General features: G+C 44.9%; 1 long non-coding RNA gene across 1 annotated transcript in view; it reads right to left on the bottom strand.

Moving 5' to 3' along the window:
- Positions 1-17,662, bottom strand: part of LOC132530814 (uncharacterized) — a 28,984-nt gene that overhangs the window by 495 nt on the left and 10,827 nt on the right. Inside the window, exon 4 of the long non-coding RNA XR_009543900.1 lies at positions 1,426-1,523. This is a non-coding gene — a long non-coding RNA (uncharacterized LOC132530814). The remainder of the gene's footprint in view (positions 1-1,425; positions 1,524-17,662) is intronic.

The following is a 17,662-nucleotide window of genomic DNA, read 5'->3' as shown; positions in this document are numbered from 1 at the left end:
TTCGAGGAACCTGGTGGTCCCACAAACCCTTTCACAGTATCTATTAGGTTCTTACCTTTCAAACCACATATCTATGTGAGGCCAGGTTCTCTTTACACAGTTTAGCAAAACAACATAGCACAATGGATGAATGCAAAAGCAGATGTGAGAATCCAGCTGTCAATATAGAGTCAGCCAGTAAAGAAAATGTGAAACAACGGCATTCTTCTTATTACTGTTTTTTGTTTTAGAAAATAAGTTTTTTGAAAAATATATAATATATATCAACATTTAATGATTCAATATTGTTATTAGGTGATTTTTGAATTAATTACTAAGCATTCTAAAATTTCTTGGTTCAAATTTCTAACACGGTAAATATAAATAGGTATAATCAACATAAACAAAAGTTCTTTGCTGTTCTCAACTTTTAGAGTGTAAAGTGATACCTAGAGCAAAAACTCTTAGTCTTGCTGCTACGGAATATTGGGCAGAGGTCGGGGTGTGTGGTCGAGGTGAGGTTGTCCCATACTGAAACCTGGGTTCATACCCACCCTGCTGCTCTCCTTTGACATTTTGTGAGGCCAGAAATCCAATCATGCTTTTTCTGGTATCAAGCTATTATTCTAGGCAGTGGATATTGGTCATAGCCAACCAATACATACAACGTTGTATTTGGTCACTCATCATGACCTCCGCAGAGTCTCAGAATGGGGATTGTTTTACTGAGAGGTCAGATGAGGTTGAATTCAGTGGGCACTTTCCATGGTCTTTATTAAGACCCCTGAGAAGAAACTAAGGCACTGTGGTGATCACCAATACCTAATCTTTGTGTTCCACTCAGTCACAAAGTGAATCTTGCCTATGCCCTTGTTCATTTAGAAAACTGCAGAGTTTGGGAGCTCAGGAGTCAGCACTTCCAAATCTTTCTTCAGGTGTTTCTGTTGTAACCTGTCCCCAGCCTGGCATTTGGGACTCACTTTAACTGATCCTGACTTCAGAAGCCTATGATGGAAATTGATAGTGTCTCGATATTGGGGCTATTCCAAGGTGAGAGGAAGTGGAGGTACCATTTGCCTTGGGAGCCCAAGACAACTCCAGCTACAAATACTTCTAATCATGCACCTATATCCTAGGATAAACCTGTGTTAACTTGACCCAGTCATCACCTGAGTGCACACAACTGACCTACCTGTCATTGTGACATTTTCCCGTTGAATAAAGGGAGAAATGATCAAAGGTTTTGGCTGAGACCCATTACATGGAATAAAAGGCCTCAGTACATTGCTACATCCCTTGTGCCTAGAATAGTACCTGGTACCGATCAGATGTTAAGTAAAGTGTTTGAATGAATGAAGACACATAGATCATATCAACTTTTCATCTTTGCATAATAAATTAATGAAAAGTTAGCAGCTTAAAAACAACATATAATTATTATCTCACGGTTTTTGTGGATCAGGAATCCAGGCACAGTTTTTCTGGGTCCTCCACTCAGGGTCTCACAGGCTGCCATCAAAGCGTTGGCCACGCCGCATTCTCAACTAAAGGGTTGATTAACAGAGAATCTATTCCCAAATTCATTCCGATTGTTGGAAGCCATCAGGGTCCTTAGACCACACTTTGACAACTGCTTTACTAGAGTGCAAGTATTATACTATATGTTATTGCAAATATCCAAAAAGAAACACACGTTTACCTATATTAAGGAGGAATAGCAGAGGCTAATGAAACAACTGAACAGAAAGTATCTATGCCATGGTAAAACCATTTAACTCAGGTACTCAAAAGTATCACGTAATAATTATACATATAATATATATATTTATATATTATTATATATATAATAATTATACATATAATATATATATAATATATATAGTATATATTATATTATATATATAATATGTGATCAATTAAAATGGCAAAAAATAATTTTATTACTTGTGTTTATAAATATAGCTTCTGCATGAAGGGAAAATAACAAGGGTCCTTGGGGGTATAAAAGGTGAGAGAACCATTAGAATGGAGATTCACATTCTATAAATACATTTTATTAAGGAAACATTATTACCTAGGAAACGAAACCCTGACATACCTGATGAAGCAGGTATTTCAGCCTGGATGATATGCCCATCTTAGACAAGAGACTCAAAGTCCACCTGAATGGATGAAACTTACCTTAAACCTACTATGCATCCTGCCTCCTTCTAAGAAGCAGCCAACAATGTAGGAGAACATCACGCTTTGAAGGAGTCACTTGTGGCTCTGCTTCTACCTGCTATTACGTTCACTCTTTGGGCCTCAGTATAACCTCTAAAATGGGGATAATTGTACCTGCCTTCTGGGCTATTGTGAGGGTCAGTTTAAATACAGAAATTGTTTTACAAATGAGAACTTTCAATTTGCTCTAGAATATGTTCAGTGTGAATATAAAAGTAAGTTAGTTATCTATCTTGGCATCTTCGTTTGTCCTCCATATATAAACATGGTTATTATTTTAACCCTCTCCAGTATTAAAAGACCAAAGTTTGATCCAATTGATACTGACTCCTCAGAGTCCTGTTACAAGAAAAAATAACTGAGTTGTGCTGAAAATGTTCACTTTCCCTAGGCTTCATTAGATCCAGTGACACCATGTGCATCTGGAAGGCTTTTCTGTTGTCAGGCCACAGCATTCCCCACCCTCCACCCATGCAGGAGCTTCAGCACATAAGGCCCTAGGAAGCCCGTGACAAGTATATGGGGTGACTTGCCAATAGCACATGCACTATAAGTAAACACATGGTGCTTAATGTTGCTGCTTTGTTCCACTATAATCATTCCAACTTGTTTATACTAGTAAAAGTTTGGAAACAAAGAGAATATCCTGAATATGGGACTGTATAAAATACAATGGTATATCCTTACAAAAGAATACTATACAGCCACTAAATAGAATAAGGTACACTCTTGCACGGGCATGGAATATGTCCAAAATATATTGTCGCTGGGAAAGAGGTAATGGTGTAGAACACTGAATATAAAATGTTACTACTTGTGGCGGGAAAAAAAGAGGAAACACTCGCATCTATACTCATGTCAACAAACTTAGAAATGTGTTTAACATGTGTAGATTATATAAAGACTGTAAAAGTATAACAAAAAAAAAACCTGAAAAATAATTGCGTCTGGAAAATAAATTTGGGGCCTGTTAGACAAGGACCAGAGGAAGACATCCTTTTTACTAGATTTGCTCTCAACGTTTGCATTTACGTCTGCCATTTGCAGGTACAACGCATCTGTATTTTGAACGGAAAAAGTCAAATAGGCTACCTCACTGTAGCCCTTTCTCAGTCGAGTAAGGAAGGGTCCCTGGTCATAGAAAGTTCAAACAATGAAGTGATGAAATAAAACGTAAATTGCCTTGGTGATGCAGCATAGAGCTGACCTCGAAACTCCCACGTCTGCCGGCGAGGCGGAGAAGCAGAGCGCCACAGACATCCCTCCTTCCTCGCCCGGCCCTCCTTCCGCAGATCAGCCACCTTCGTGATGGAGAGTTCGTGATACACAGTAGGCGCTCATTATCTGAAGCCTACTTACTTATTATTCTGCGGTTTTCCTCAGTGATTGAAGGAGGCTTTTGAAAGTTCGAAGCCATCACTAAGAACCAGGAGGTAAAAGTTCTGGTCCCGCTCGGCCCGCGGGGTCCAGTCGGCGCAGCGGCCCCTGCCGGCCAAGGTGGCGGCCGTGGGAACCCGCCTGCTAGAGCAAAGGCGAGGGGAGAGGTGGGGTCGCCCCTACTCCGCGCCCCCTCCTCTCCTGCCAGCGCCTTGTCCTCGGGCTGTGCTCGCAAGTCTGAGGTTATTTTCTATGAAGGAAGCAGAGACCCTCTGCTTTGATCCAATCTGGGTAGAGCCTCCAGACCCCTCTCGGGAGCCCGTGATCTGCCCCCGCGGTGGCAGGGGCTTTGGGGGTGAAGAGACTCGAAGGAAAACGCTGTGGGCCCGGTCACTCGGGGCTCAGGGTCAGCACCAGCGGAGTTGTATTAGAGCGGCCGTGCGCAGATCGGTCAGTGAGCCCGGAGAGCATCATCCCACGGTGGGAGCATGGCTTTCCGAGTAGCTGCATCACCACAGTCGCGCGTACGCAAGAGCTTGCTGACTCTCCGGGCCCGGTTTTCTTCAATCCCGCCCAGGAAGAGGGCGCGAGGAGTTTGGGGAAGAGGGGAGAACTCGCCAAGAAAACCGGCAAGGCTGGAGCAAGGCGCGAGCCCAGCACAGAATTTCGCAGCAGCACCTGCCCTCTGTTGGCGGGAAGGCGCATTTACACATGGCTCCGCTTTGCGGTCAAAGGCCCTCAGCCATCGGAGAGGCTGTGAGAGAGGCAGCCGGCTGGGGTCAACGAGGGGTGCGGATTCCGGAGCGGAAGCGTTAGAAGGAAACACTGAGGTTCACCAAACAAAAGGGGATTGGATCACCAGCACTTGTCCTACTAGGAAAGGAGGTGTCTACACCTGACCCCTATTAGACCTCGTGGGTGATCAGCGTGGAGCTTCAGTTGCACAAGCAGCTAGCTGCTAAGGGCTGGCATGGAGCCTAAATCAGTCAGGGACCTTGACATCTCAGGAATATTGTGTCGTGACAATTGATCTGAGGAGGCTTAGTCAGCAAACATCTTTTGAGTACCTATGTGTGAGACACCGTTAGAGGTATGTGGGAGTCATTAGAGAATACAGCAGACAAAAAAGAGACAATAAACATAATAAATATGTAAGTTATATAGACAGGGTGATGAGCTCTAGGGGGGGAAATACAGCAGGAAGAAGAATGGAGGGGTGGGGAAACTACGGGGAGCATTTTATTTATTTATTTGCAAGGGCAGCTTGTGGGATTTTAGTTCCCCTACCAGGGATTGAACCCAGCTGTCCTCGGCAGCCAGAGCACAGAGTTCTAACCACTGGACCACCAGGGAATTCTCTACCTGTAGCATTTTAAATTAGGGCTCATGAAAGAGCCAGGAGACAGTGGTGTCCCAGACCCAACATGCAGATTGACACAACTATCTGTCTTGAAGTCATTGGGACTGATCTCACAATGCGTTTCACCCTTGTTTGTGTCACAAGAAGCCCCATTGCCAGGTCAGCCTCATCAAGGACAATGGAGTGATCAACCATGCCTGATGCTGCTGAGCCTGGAGAATCAACCCTACTGGGGTGGGGAGGTCTTATTCCAATGCAAGGAGTGCCCCCTAACCCTTACTAATGATGCTGAGGAGTCAATTGAGGAAATTTACAAAGTTCTTGGCCTAGAAGAAAACTGTCTTGTCCAGGAGTGCGTAGGAAGAGGATACGCATCTGAGTCATGTTCTCGGTCCTGGAAGAGGGAATGGACGGATAGAGAGTAGGGCATCTCTGTCTCACTTCCCCTAGTTACCAGTCCCTCCTCCTCCAGATTCCAGGCCCTCGGGACTCTCCCTTTCTCCTCTTCCTCACTCGTCTAAGTACTCATCTGAGAAGCTCACTTTGTCATACTTTCCTTCCTCTTGTGTAACGAGTTCCAGCTCCTCCCTCCTTCCTTCCCTCTGTCCCACTACCTTGACTCTGCACGTTCTCCTGGAGATCTCTACAGGTTGTACATAGACCCACCTTGTTTTTTAAATAGCCGTGTAGTACTTATGGAATCCTTGTTTCAAGGAGCCATGTGTTTCCTTCCCAGTTCTATCTCTACTTTTCTGTGTCAGCTAGATAAATCACTCTACCATTCTGGTCCTCAGATGTTAAATGAAGGACTTGGAACAAATGTCCAAGTTCCTTCCAACTGAGACTCTTGTAATTCTCTGAATTCCTGATAAAGGAGTAGGGTGTGTGTGTGTGAGTGTGTGTGTGTGTGTGTGTGTGATGGAATGTCTACAGAAAATGCAATCCTCGTTTCCAAAATTTTCTACTATGTAAATCTTATTTTTTTTAAAGATTATACCTAAATCCAGAAGGAATAGTTCGATTACCTGAAATAAAATATATGTATGTATATGTGATGGTTAACTTTGTGTCGTCTTGACTGGGCCATGGGGTGCCCAGATGTTCAATCAAATACTATCTTGGGTATTTCTGTGAGGGTGGTTTTAGATGACATTCATATTTAAATTGGTAGACTGAGTAAAACAGATTGTCTCCCTAATGTGGGTGGGCCTCATGCAGTCAGTTGAAGGCCTGAATAGAACAAAAAGGCTGACCCTTCCCCCAAATAAGACAGAATTCTCCTGCCTGACGGCCTTCAAACTGGGACATCGGCTTTTTCCTGCCTTTTGACTCAAACTGAAACATCAACTCTTCATGGGTCTACAGCCTGCCTGCCTGCCTTTGCGTTAGAACTACACCCACAGCTCTCCTGGGTCTCTAGCTTGCTGACTCACCCTGGAGATCTTAGAACTTGCCAGCCTCCATAATTGTATGAATCAATTCTTTACTACAAATCTCTTTATATATATTTAATAACATTGGTTCTGTTTCTCTGGAGAAACCTGACTAATGGAGCATGTATATTTATTACTGTTACTGTTGCTTTACTATTATCGAGAAAATCATTTAACTATTATATTGCAGGCAGCATGCAAATCCCTACCCCTCAGAACTGTTGTTTAATTGAGCGAGATAAAAGATCATCACAGAAGACTACAGGCTGATCTTAGGCCTCTGAAGCTGTCTAGATGTGAAGACTGGCTAATGCACTTGGGGATACCTGTCAGTCAGCAAACATTAATGGAGTGGTTCCGCTCTTGGCACTCTCCAGTGAGGTTCACCATCCTCTGGTCTAATAGGAAAACAGAAGGCCTAAAACTTATTAAACCTAAGAGAAAGCTTTGATGGGTGCTATACAGCCTAAAATATCTCAGCATCATTCATGATATTTATACCTTATGGAGTGTTGAAAATACATGCAAAAAGGGTTGAAAATAACAAGAAAGCCACCACCTCTTTGATGCACCTATTTCATACCAGGCAATTGGGATTAAGCCTCACAATAATGCTGTCCAGCTGGTAACACTCCCTACACTTTCTAGTGTTTTCACCTGTGCTCAACATCCAGCATGACCCACCATCAGAATTAGCATGTCTGTGTATCCAGAAAGAATTTTACTGTTTCCCTGGTAGAAAAGAGAAGGCAAACTCCTTGAGTGAGGTCACATGGTTGGTGAAGAGCAGAGCTGTGAGTCAAACTCTGATCTGTCTTTTTTTTTAAAGCCCGTGCGCTTTAACAGACAAACAAGCTTGTTCCTCTCACGTGAGACTGAGGTGAAGTAGGAGATAACATTCCACACAGGAAAATATTCTGGCTTTGGAGAAACAACATACCTTAACAGTTAAGAGGCCCAAAATTAGCCTGAATGGCATCAAAAGGAAAGCCTTAACTACTAAAAATTATCAGCAGTAATGACTATTGTTGAGAAACAAGTGGAATAGCTCAAACTGAGAAACAAGACAATTAGGGCATAGACCCAGGCAAGCCTGACTGTTTATCTCAGGGTTTCCGAGACATCAGATATCCTGCACCATAGCTCCATTCCATCTGTATTATTAATATTTCCTTTTTATCAACTCAGTTTTTGACACAGTTTTGTTCTAAGCGGTAATACATATGAAACCACAGAGTTGACACACTGATTATTCATCACATTGAAATAAACCCATAACAATTAACACCTTAAATATTTCTCTGTGTACTCTGTAACATCAGTCAGCTCACTTCTCAGCAGTTGTACACTCTTCATACTTTATACTTCTATAAACCGCTTTCATATCTCGAGGTTTAAGATACTTTTATAAACAGCTGTATACTTTTCATACTTTTATAAACAGCTGTATCTCGAGGTTTAAGTTGAAAAATTCTACCTGGAAAAATGCTTTCACAGAAGAATAAAAAACCCAAGGACAGTAGAAAAACTGAAGCCCCAAATCAAAGATTTGGTCATATTTAATCAACTCTGTTCAAAAGAGAGGCTAAACCAAGCAGTGTTTATAATTATAAAATGTTATTACCACTGCATTCGGAAAGCCGTGTGCAGAAAGGTATTGTCAGTTGGCATCTCCCTTTCATCAGGTTAAGGGCACACATCTCAAGAGTACCCTGGGGGTGAAGAAATTGCAAGTGCTAGACATCAGATGACTCTGTGAAACCCTGTGGCCGATATCCTCAACAGTTGTTTTTACCACAATGCAGAAGACTGTTTCCCAAGACTATATCTTACAACGTCCCTGGATTACAAATAATGGCATAATGACATTGGCTGATAATTCAGTGGCTGTTGATGTGGTGATTAAACTAATGAAATAACAGAACAAGCTCACATTTAGCAGTGTTTTGATACTAAAGACAAAATCATGCTGAGAATCCAGTACACTTTCAATATGGGTTTGTATTAATTTCTTTTCAAATAAACAGATCCTCGGCCCAAGATCTTTCCTGTCAACTAGGTCATTTGGATTTAATTTGAAGGCAATGGAGGGCAATTAAAAATGTGCAGAGGGAATCGATAGAAAAAACTATCAGAAAATGTGTTTGGGGATGTTCTCTGAATACAATCTAAAGGAGAATGGTCAAGGATAGGGTAGAGTATCATCTAGACTTCTCTCAGGACACTTAGCAAGTCTGATGGCTCATAAACACAAATGTCTACAGGAGCCAGATAGGTATCATCACTGAGTGAACAGAGAGGATGGGAGTCAGGAGGGAGGAGTGGAATCAGGGAAGAGTTCTTGAGCTTTTTAGTTGGCAGTTGCTACTCTGCTCTAGCTGATGGTTACATGGCCACATTTTGGCGGGCTATTTTAAGGCAACCCAGGGATCCACATTTTCTGTGTGAAAATCCCTGTTTGGAAAGGTTATCATCAACTCCAAAAATTATTTTTAAAATTGTTAATAACAACAACGAAACCCACTGACTAGGCCAATCAGATCAGCTGTTGAGCCAGGTAGACTGCTATGACTGGAGAATATGGGTTTTGCCTCATATTAGAAACACTTGAGTACAGCCTTGCTGCCCACCCAGACACTAAAGCATCACAGAAGGGGTACAATATACCTAATTCACTTTTATACCCTCATCACCTATAAAAAGGCTTAACACACAATATATATGAAAAAACGTGCTTAATAGTCAAAGGAATTAAGGAATTCCACAAAACAAGATGACAAAACAGAGTTCTCCTAGCTTTGCCTTCAGTCCTGTCTAGGTCAACATTTGTGTCCATATTTATATAAGGACAACAATGGTAACAGGAGCACATTTTCAGACGAGAATATAGAAAGGTAGTAAAAGTTATGTGGATTAATTTTGTTGAAAGATTATAGTATGCCAGTTCAAGAGTCTAATTCCAATTTTTCTCACCTAGAAGCTGGGCCAGTGATTTAACCTCTGTCTCTTAGCACTCAGTCCTTCTCCACCTTTGTGCATTGTTCCACACCAATTCCTTCACCTAGAATGCCCAGCCTTTCCCTAATGCCGAGCAAACCCCTGCTTATTCTCATGGCCCTGCTCTGATGGAGTCTCCTCCTGGAAGCCTTCCTGGACCTATCAGGGAAAGTAACTTCCTCCACCCCTTGACTCTCCCTAAGTCATGTTTATACAAGTGATATTACTTCTATCACAAAATCGGTTTCTCTACTTTCCACAGGCCACTTGGGGATCTAGACTACCATTTCACGTATCGTGGTATACCTTGTCGGTAACACAGTTTCAGGAATAGAGTACACTGCCCATAAATGGGTGGTTTACAAAAAAAGATAAAATTCCCCATTTACATAGTGAAATACAAGCACTAAGAATGTACATGACAATTGTGTAGAAAACAGCACATATGTGAATACATGCAAGATTCTAGAAACCTAGATTGGAGTCCTTTATACAACACCAGATATTCATTCTTTTACAGATTTTACAGAAAGACTTTTGTGTATTTTCAGGTTGTTAGTTGACATAGAGTAGAAGCAATGATCAGGTCCAGACTGAAAATTAGAGAAAGTAAATCCAATGCAAGTGAAACAGAGGAAGAAAACTCAAGAAGTACTTAACAAACTGTTCTAACACTTTGCAAAACCGAACAGCAAAAAAATCAAAGACTCAAGTTTCCGGCATCAGGAGGTGATGAGATACAGAATGTTTATGTGAAGAGAAAACAAGGGGCATTACCAAAAACAAAAAGGAACCTGGGTTTCTCCTTTGCCAACAGCCTCCCCTGGCTCTATTTGTTCCATCAGGACTCTTTTTTTGTTGGCTGCACCGTGGGGCTTGCAGGATCTTAGTTCCCCAACCAGGGATTGAGTCCGGGGCCTCGGCTGTGAAAATGCGTAGTCCTAACCACTGGACCAACAGGGAATTCTGGGCCTCTTTTTACATAACATGGCTCTTTAGTGGGCTGGAGTAGGATTAAAGAGCTGAAGGGGGTTGGGGGAAGACTGAACTGGCCTGTAGAATCTTAGGAGGTTTTATTGATATCTGATGCCATAGTACTTTCAGAGCTTGAATAAAGGCACCTTACTGAGTTCAAAATGGACATTTGGGGGCTTCCCTGGTGGAGCAATGGTTAAGAATCCACCTGCCAATGCAGGGCACAGGGGTTCGAGCCCTGGTCTAGGCAGATCCCACATGCCGCGGAGCAACTAACTACTGAACCTGCACTCTAGAGCCCGTGAGCCACAACTACTGAGCCCGTGAGCCACAACTACTGAAGCCTGCGTGCCTAGAGCCCGTGCTCCACAACAAGAGAAGCCACCGCAATGAGAAGCCCGCGCACCACAACGAAGAGTAGCCCCCGCTCACTGCAACTAGAGACAGCCTGCACACAGCAACGAAGACCCAATGCAGCCAATATGTAAATAAATAAATGTCCCTTTTTAAAAAAATAAAAATGTAAATTTGGAACAAGGTTTGTACAAGAAAAAGAAGATAGCACCTCCCATAACACATTCCACTCCTCTCCTGGTTTTAGCCCTTAACACAAGACTTGGCACATCTAATGCAGTCAGTAAAGGATTCCACTAATTCAGAAATGAAAAATAATTTCCATATCACAAATAAATATATTTTCTCATTATGTACCTTTCTCTCCTCTCTCTTTTCTCTCTCTTTTTCCATCCCTTTCTTCTCACATTTCTTCTTCATTTTCTAGACAACCTCCTGGGCTGAGTAGCTAGGTTGCCCATGTTGGTTCCTAGTGATTCTCAAAAACACTGACAGATCCTTCCAGAATTCTCTCTTGAATTAGTTCCTGTTGCAGGGCAGTATATTAGAAATGGTATTTCTAGAAGGCATGGAGAAGGTAATGATGAACCCAAGTTTCCTGGGGATTCCTCTCTGGAGGCTGGACTAGAAACTGCTAAATAAGTAAGTTGTTGAACAATGGAGGCCCCTGGCCCAGATGACTACGTGTGGGATCATTTTAAGATTTCCTTCAGAGAGTCGTGAACCGAGAGCAGGAAGACTTCTACAGCCTCTCACTGCCATGGCCACTCTGGGGCCCATGTCGAAGTCCCAGGTCCTTAGGAGAGATATGGGAGATTCCCAGTGGGTGTCCAATCCTTTGTACCTCTAGAGAAGCTCCTATATGAGCAAGAGTCATGTTCTGAGGATGTCAGGGATCCATTCATGCCATCCCATGCAGAGATGAGCACTGCTGTGACACTATGTGGACTGGAGTTCTCCTTCTCCCTTGTCCTCTATCTGTAGGGAGCCCTGGCAGGGTCTACCCAACCAGGTTTTTAAAAATGTATGAGCCCTCTGGAACCAGCTTGCTCTCTTCAACATAGGTTTTTGCCAAAGGAGATAACCCCAGCTGCCTGGGGTTACGGTGCACCCCAGCTGCCTCTTCAGAGGCAGCCCGGAATAAATGGGAACACTTGGCTTTTGAGGGAGACACTCCTGGTTCTGCCGCTATTGTCTGTTAACTGTGTGTGCCTCTGTTTGATCACCTTTAAAATGAGACTCATGGGGACTTCCCTGGTGGCGCAGTGGTTAAGAATCCGCCTGCCAGTGCAGGGGACACGGGTTCGAGCCCTGGTCCGGGAAGATCCCACATGCCGCGGAGCAACTAAGCCCGTGCGCCACGACTACTGATCCTGCGCTCTAGAGCCTGCGAGCCACAACTACTAAGCCCAAGTGCCACAACTACTGAAGCCCGTGAGCCGAGAGCCTGTGCTCTGCAGCAAGAGAAGCCACCCAATGAGAAGCCTGCGAACCGAAATGAAGAGTAGCCTCCGCTCGCCACAACTAGAGAAAGCCCGCACACAGCAACAAAGACCCAAGGCAGCCAGAAATAAAAATAAATCAATTAAAAGAAAATGAGACTAATGGTAGCTACCTCATGGGTCGTCATGAGGGTTAAATGAGTCAATTTATGTAAAGTGCTTACCCCACAGAAGTTGCTTGAAAATGAGAGCTTGCAATTTGCTCTCAAATTCTCTCTATATGAAACTAAATTAGCGGTTCTTACTTGTATCTAATTTATCTAACACATATAAATAGGTATTTGCTTTCTCTAGTATTAAAAGACCAGAACTTTGAAACTCTAATGCTGACTTCCATGTGCAGATATGTCACTGGGCTCTCATAACAAGGAAACATCCCCTGGTCATGTTGTTATGTTCCGAAAAATAATGGTCTCCCAGGCTTCCTTGGGGTCAACGATACTGGGTGCATCTGGAAGACTTGGTGCTGACAACTCACAACTCCCCCCCACCCCACAGCTTGCAGGAGCTGCAGTGCTGGGGTCTTGGGAACGTTAATCATGTATGGGAGTGAGCTTGTCAACAGCTGAATACAAAGGGTTTGATGTTGCTATTTTGTTCCAGGATACACATTCTATCTTGTTTCTAGCAGTAAAAGACTGGAACAAACTGTATGATTGTATCCGTGGTTAAATAGCCATAGACGAGAATACCATGCAGCCATTAACTAGAGTGAGGTACATCCTTCGCCAAAACATAGTAGTTAAAAAATAAGGTGTGGAACACTGTATATGATACTACTATGTGTGGGGTAAATGGAAGAGATACAAACACACACAAACCTCTATACATACCAATAGAGGTATATAGGTGTATAGGCATATATATTATGTATAGACTGTGAAAAGATACAAAGAAACTAAATATTTGTTGCTTTTAGAAAAGAAACTGGGGCCTAAAAGACAAATATTAAAGGAAGATATTCTTTTCACTGGATACACATCGCTAATGTTTTTGAGGTTATATTTTTACCATATGCCCGTACTATCAGAGATAGAGATACAAATGATAGTAGTGAGAGAGAGAGAGGCAGAGAGACAGAGAGAGGGAGAGAGAGAGAGACACGCTCACAGAGAACGCTTGCTCTTGGAGCAGAAAAGAGAAGCGCTCTGCTGATACTCTCTCCCTCCTCCCCCGGTCCTCCTCCATCTTCACTCTACTGTTGGCGGCTCATGGTACACAAGGGATGCTCAGTAGACATGTCTGCTTCTGCTCTTCTCTCTTTGAAAAAGTGTGACTATCCCATGGCAGCAGGTAGAATAAGGCAGGGGGCCAGTTCGCCGCGGAAGGGTAAAAATCTTGTACTTTGGAAGCTGATCTGTTTTCAGATATTTAAATCCTATGTGTCTATTTCTCTGTTGTTCCTCTCAAGACCTAGAGTCTTTCATACAGCGTGAAGTAAGTCAGAAAGGGAGAGACAAATACCGTGTGCTAACACATATATATGGAATATAAGAAAAAAATGTCATAAGAACCTAGGGGTAAGACAGGAATAAAGACACGGACCTACTAGAGAACGGACTTGAGGAGATGGGGAGGGGGAAGGGTGAGCTGTGACAAAGCGAGAGAGTGGCATGGACACATATACACTACCAAACGTAAGGTAGATAGCTAGTGGGAAGCAGCCGCACAGCACAGGGAGATCAGCTCGGTGCTTTGTGACCGCCTGGAGGGGTGGGATAGGGAGGGTGGGAGGGAGGGAGACGCAAGAGATATGGGAACACATGTATATGTATAGCTGATTCACTTTGTTATAAAGCAGAAACTAACACACCATTGTAAAGCAATTATACCCCAATAAAGATGTTTTTTAAAAAAAGGCTTTTAAAATATAAAGCCGGTCTCAGCCTTGCTAAGCAGAGCCAAGAGGGAAATTTCGACCTGTTGCTCTCGGCTCGTGGGGAGCAAGCAGCATAGCGCCTCCTGCCCGCCGGTGCGGTGCGCGGCGCCTCCGCCAGAGAAGAGGGTAGAGCCGCCAGAGAAAACGCTGCCAGCCAGGATCAGTTTTATGAGAACAGCTCGTGAACAAATTGCCTCCATGACTCAGAGAGCGTAACCCTAGAGCGGGATCAAGGCTTCCCGAAGTAGATGCTGCCCCGCTCCCACCCCACGCACTGCGAACCCTGCCAAGATTCCCCAGGCGAAAGGGGGACCAGGGAAAAGCCGAACAAGTGGCAAGTCTCAGCCTAGGATGTCACGGGGGCCCTGCACTCATCTGGCAGGAAGGGCAATCACGCGCGGAGGAGACAGCATAGCCATTCTCCCGTCGTACACCCATGTCTCCTCACCCCACTCCCTGTCACTTGAGGCGCCCTGAGAGAGATGGTGGGCTGGGGTCAGTGAGCTGTGCAGATTCGGGGAAGAAGTCTAACGAGGGGGAGCACGACAAAAGGCGGTCCAATTAAGGCGCTGGGGCGCTGAGATCCTCAGAGGGCCCACGGAGGACCCGGGGACCCGGGAGTCCAGCCCTCCAGATGAACCTGCTGGTTCGGCACACAGGCCACTCGGATGTGCCAGGACCAGATCCTAAGACCTGTAAGGACAGTCAGAGCGCTAGGACCCCAGAGATACCACTTGGTGGTGAGTTTTCAGAGGCGGAAAACTCATTCATTCCGGCACCTGGTAGGTATGGCGCTGCACATCATTTATCCTTTGCAAGCTCTGGTGAAGGAAGGTGTTGAGGGACTTGCAGACCCTAGAGACCACTTCCCTGTGCTGCACCATCACGTGGCAGTACTGACTGGACCCACGCAGGGTCCTGGACCTGGGGTGGTCATGATGACGCTGTGGGAGTCCTGGGCCTGGGAGAAAAACAGTCTGATCTAGCAGCAGAAACTGGAGGAGGGTCCACGTCATAACTGTGTTTTCTGTGAAAGGCACGCGGTGAGAATGTCTCTTCCCCGAGACACAGTATCTTCCATCCTCCTATTCAGGAAATGTGGTACTGCAAGTTCTCGCCACTCTCTGCTGGAATTTTCTGACACTCCCTCTTCTGTACCAGTTCAGACACTCACTTGGCCACACCCTCTTCTACTTGGCCCATCTCCTTCTTTTTCTTCTCTAGGGCTTCCCCTTCCTTTATTCCCGTCCCTCTGCACTGGCCCAGCACATTCCTAATCACAGTGTTGGGGTCTAGATTTCTTCAAGGAACTGAGGTAGAGGGAGCTGTCACACAAGAAGAGAGCCACATCCCACCTCCTTCTAAACGTGGCGCAGAGATCCCATCGTATCCCAAAGCATCTATGATCCTCACCTAATCGCTCCTCAGTAATTGCCATAACTTACGTTTGTGAAGTGGTTTAGCGATTACAGAGCTTTTTTTTTTCTTCTTTTTTTCCCATCTGATCCTCACCACAACCTTATGAGTTAAGGCAAGCATTTTTACAATCCCATTTTATTTTTATTATTATTGTTATTTTTGCTGTACGCTTGCCTCTCACTGTTGTGGCCTCTTCCGTTGCGGAGCACAGGCTCCGGACGCGCAGGCTCAGCGGCCATGGCTCACGGGCCCAGCCGCTCCGCGGCATGTGGGATCTTCCCGGACCGGGGCACGAACTCGCGCCCCCTGCATCGGCAGGCGGACTCTCAACCACTGCGCCACCAGGGAAGCCCTACAATTTTATAAAGGGATAACTGACTCTCAGAAAGTTTCAGCGACCTGCCCGAAGTCAGACAGCTAAAAAGTGAGAGGCAGGCTAGAATAATGGAGAGCCCTTCAAATTCAATAAAAATAAAGTTCTCCACCATTAGAAACCTGCCTCATGCTGCAAACTAAGAAAGTCTCCCCCGCCTCCTCTTCCTCTCATGCTCACTTTGCCTTATTTATAACTACCTCACTCAGCCCCTTACCCACTCTTCTCCCCAGGACCACAGAAGGGTCACCACAGCTATTGCTACCCCTCCAGTGAGAAGCCTCACTTCCACAATCTTGATCTCATGTGTGCAGCCCCCTTTACTAGGCCCTGGGGCTGAGGATCTCGCAGAGTTAGAGTTGAGGATTCTGTGGCTGGAGAAGTGTTGAGGGTCTTTCCTCCCAAGGTGTATTGTTATATCGCCCAGGGAGGGAGGGACTGGATGTGGTGGGGCTGAGTAAGGAGTACTGTCCCATTATCTTCCAGGGATGAAAGTTGAGACTTTTCAGTCCTGACACTCAAATAGGACCTCAAGCAATACGTGACAGAGACTGCATAGCAGGATCCCAGTTGTCCTTGGGGGAAATCAGACCCAGGCATGGCCTGGAGGGTGAAAAGAAGCAAAGAGAAGGCAGCCCCAACTCCCGGACTCCCCAGATAATTGTCTCCTCTCCTTGAGCCTCTTTTTTGCCACAGGTTATAAGGGGAAGGCATCCAATTGTTCCATTTCATCTGGAAGAGCAGTGGTAAGGAAGAAGAGTCTAACTAGAAAGCATAAATCCTTTCAGCAAATGCAACCCAGTCTGAGCAACACGCCAGCCTCCACCCTGACTGTCCTCTCCCCTAAGTAGCCCTGGGGCTCTGTCATTTGAAGCCAGGAAATCCAAGGGCCTGGGGAAAAGAATATTCATAGATTCCCAGTGAAGAAGAGTCCCTCAGAGTCAGTTGGAAGGAAGGCAAGAGGGCCTGAGGATGGAAGGCAGCAAGAGCAGGAACTGAGATCCGAGGAAAAGAATTGGTGCTGACTGCATAAGTAACGCTGCTCCCTCTAATGCCCTCCCAGCTTCCATGAAGAAAAATCCTAACCCCCTAGTCCTCTTCTCCTTCCATCACGAGAGCCAGAACTTCGGTCTCAAGACGTTTTTGGTCACAGTCCGCACTTGGGGACAGCTCTCTAAATGCCTCATCAACCTCGTGCACTGCAGGCTGGGTCACCCTCGTGCTCAGCCAAGTCTTTGCTTTTCCATTAGTTGGTTCTTTCAGCCTGACCACTCAGCCCTGATGGGCCTTCTTCCTCCTGGATTCAGGGCTCCCCCTGTGACTCAGACCCTGTTCTGATCTGCCACAGGCCCTTAGACAAGAATCATTATCCCTCATCTGGAAAATTGAAGTAAAAGATAGATACACTTTCACTTATGATGCATGGTCCATAGCACTTGCTAAGCAGATCTTTACCGAATGAAAGGCGAAAGGAGAGTGCCTGAGTCCCTAAGCCCGGGCACCTCAGCCATCTAGCCATTCACAGCACGGTGGGGTGATAACAGGGCTTCTCCTATTCATAGAGCTCTCCAGGGTCTCCCAGATTCCCTATGCTGGCATCTACATGACCACTGCTAGAGAGTGCTTTCTCATATGTCTAAAGGCCTTTGGGACCAATGTACTACAGCTGTGACCCCATTCAGCTTGTTCTTGTTTTGGAGGAGATGGAATATAAAAACAAACTACATGTTGACTCTTCTTAGTGTTGCAAAACTTTTTCTTCCCCAGGCACTCTCCTTTAACTTTTCCTTT

The sequence above is a fragment of the Lagenorhynchus albirostris genome, chromosome 1, assembly GCF_949774975.1.
Source record: "Lagenorhynchus albirostris chromosome 1, mLagAlb1.1, whole genome shotgun sequence".
Lineage (NCBI taxonomy): Eukaryota > Metazoa > Chordata > Mammalia > Artiodactyla > Delphinidae > Lagenorhynchus > Lagenorhynchus albirostris.
The sequence above is the reverse complement of the archived record's forward strand: the minus strand, read 5'-3'. Positions and strand labels throughout refer to the sequence as shown.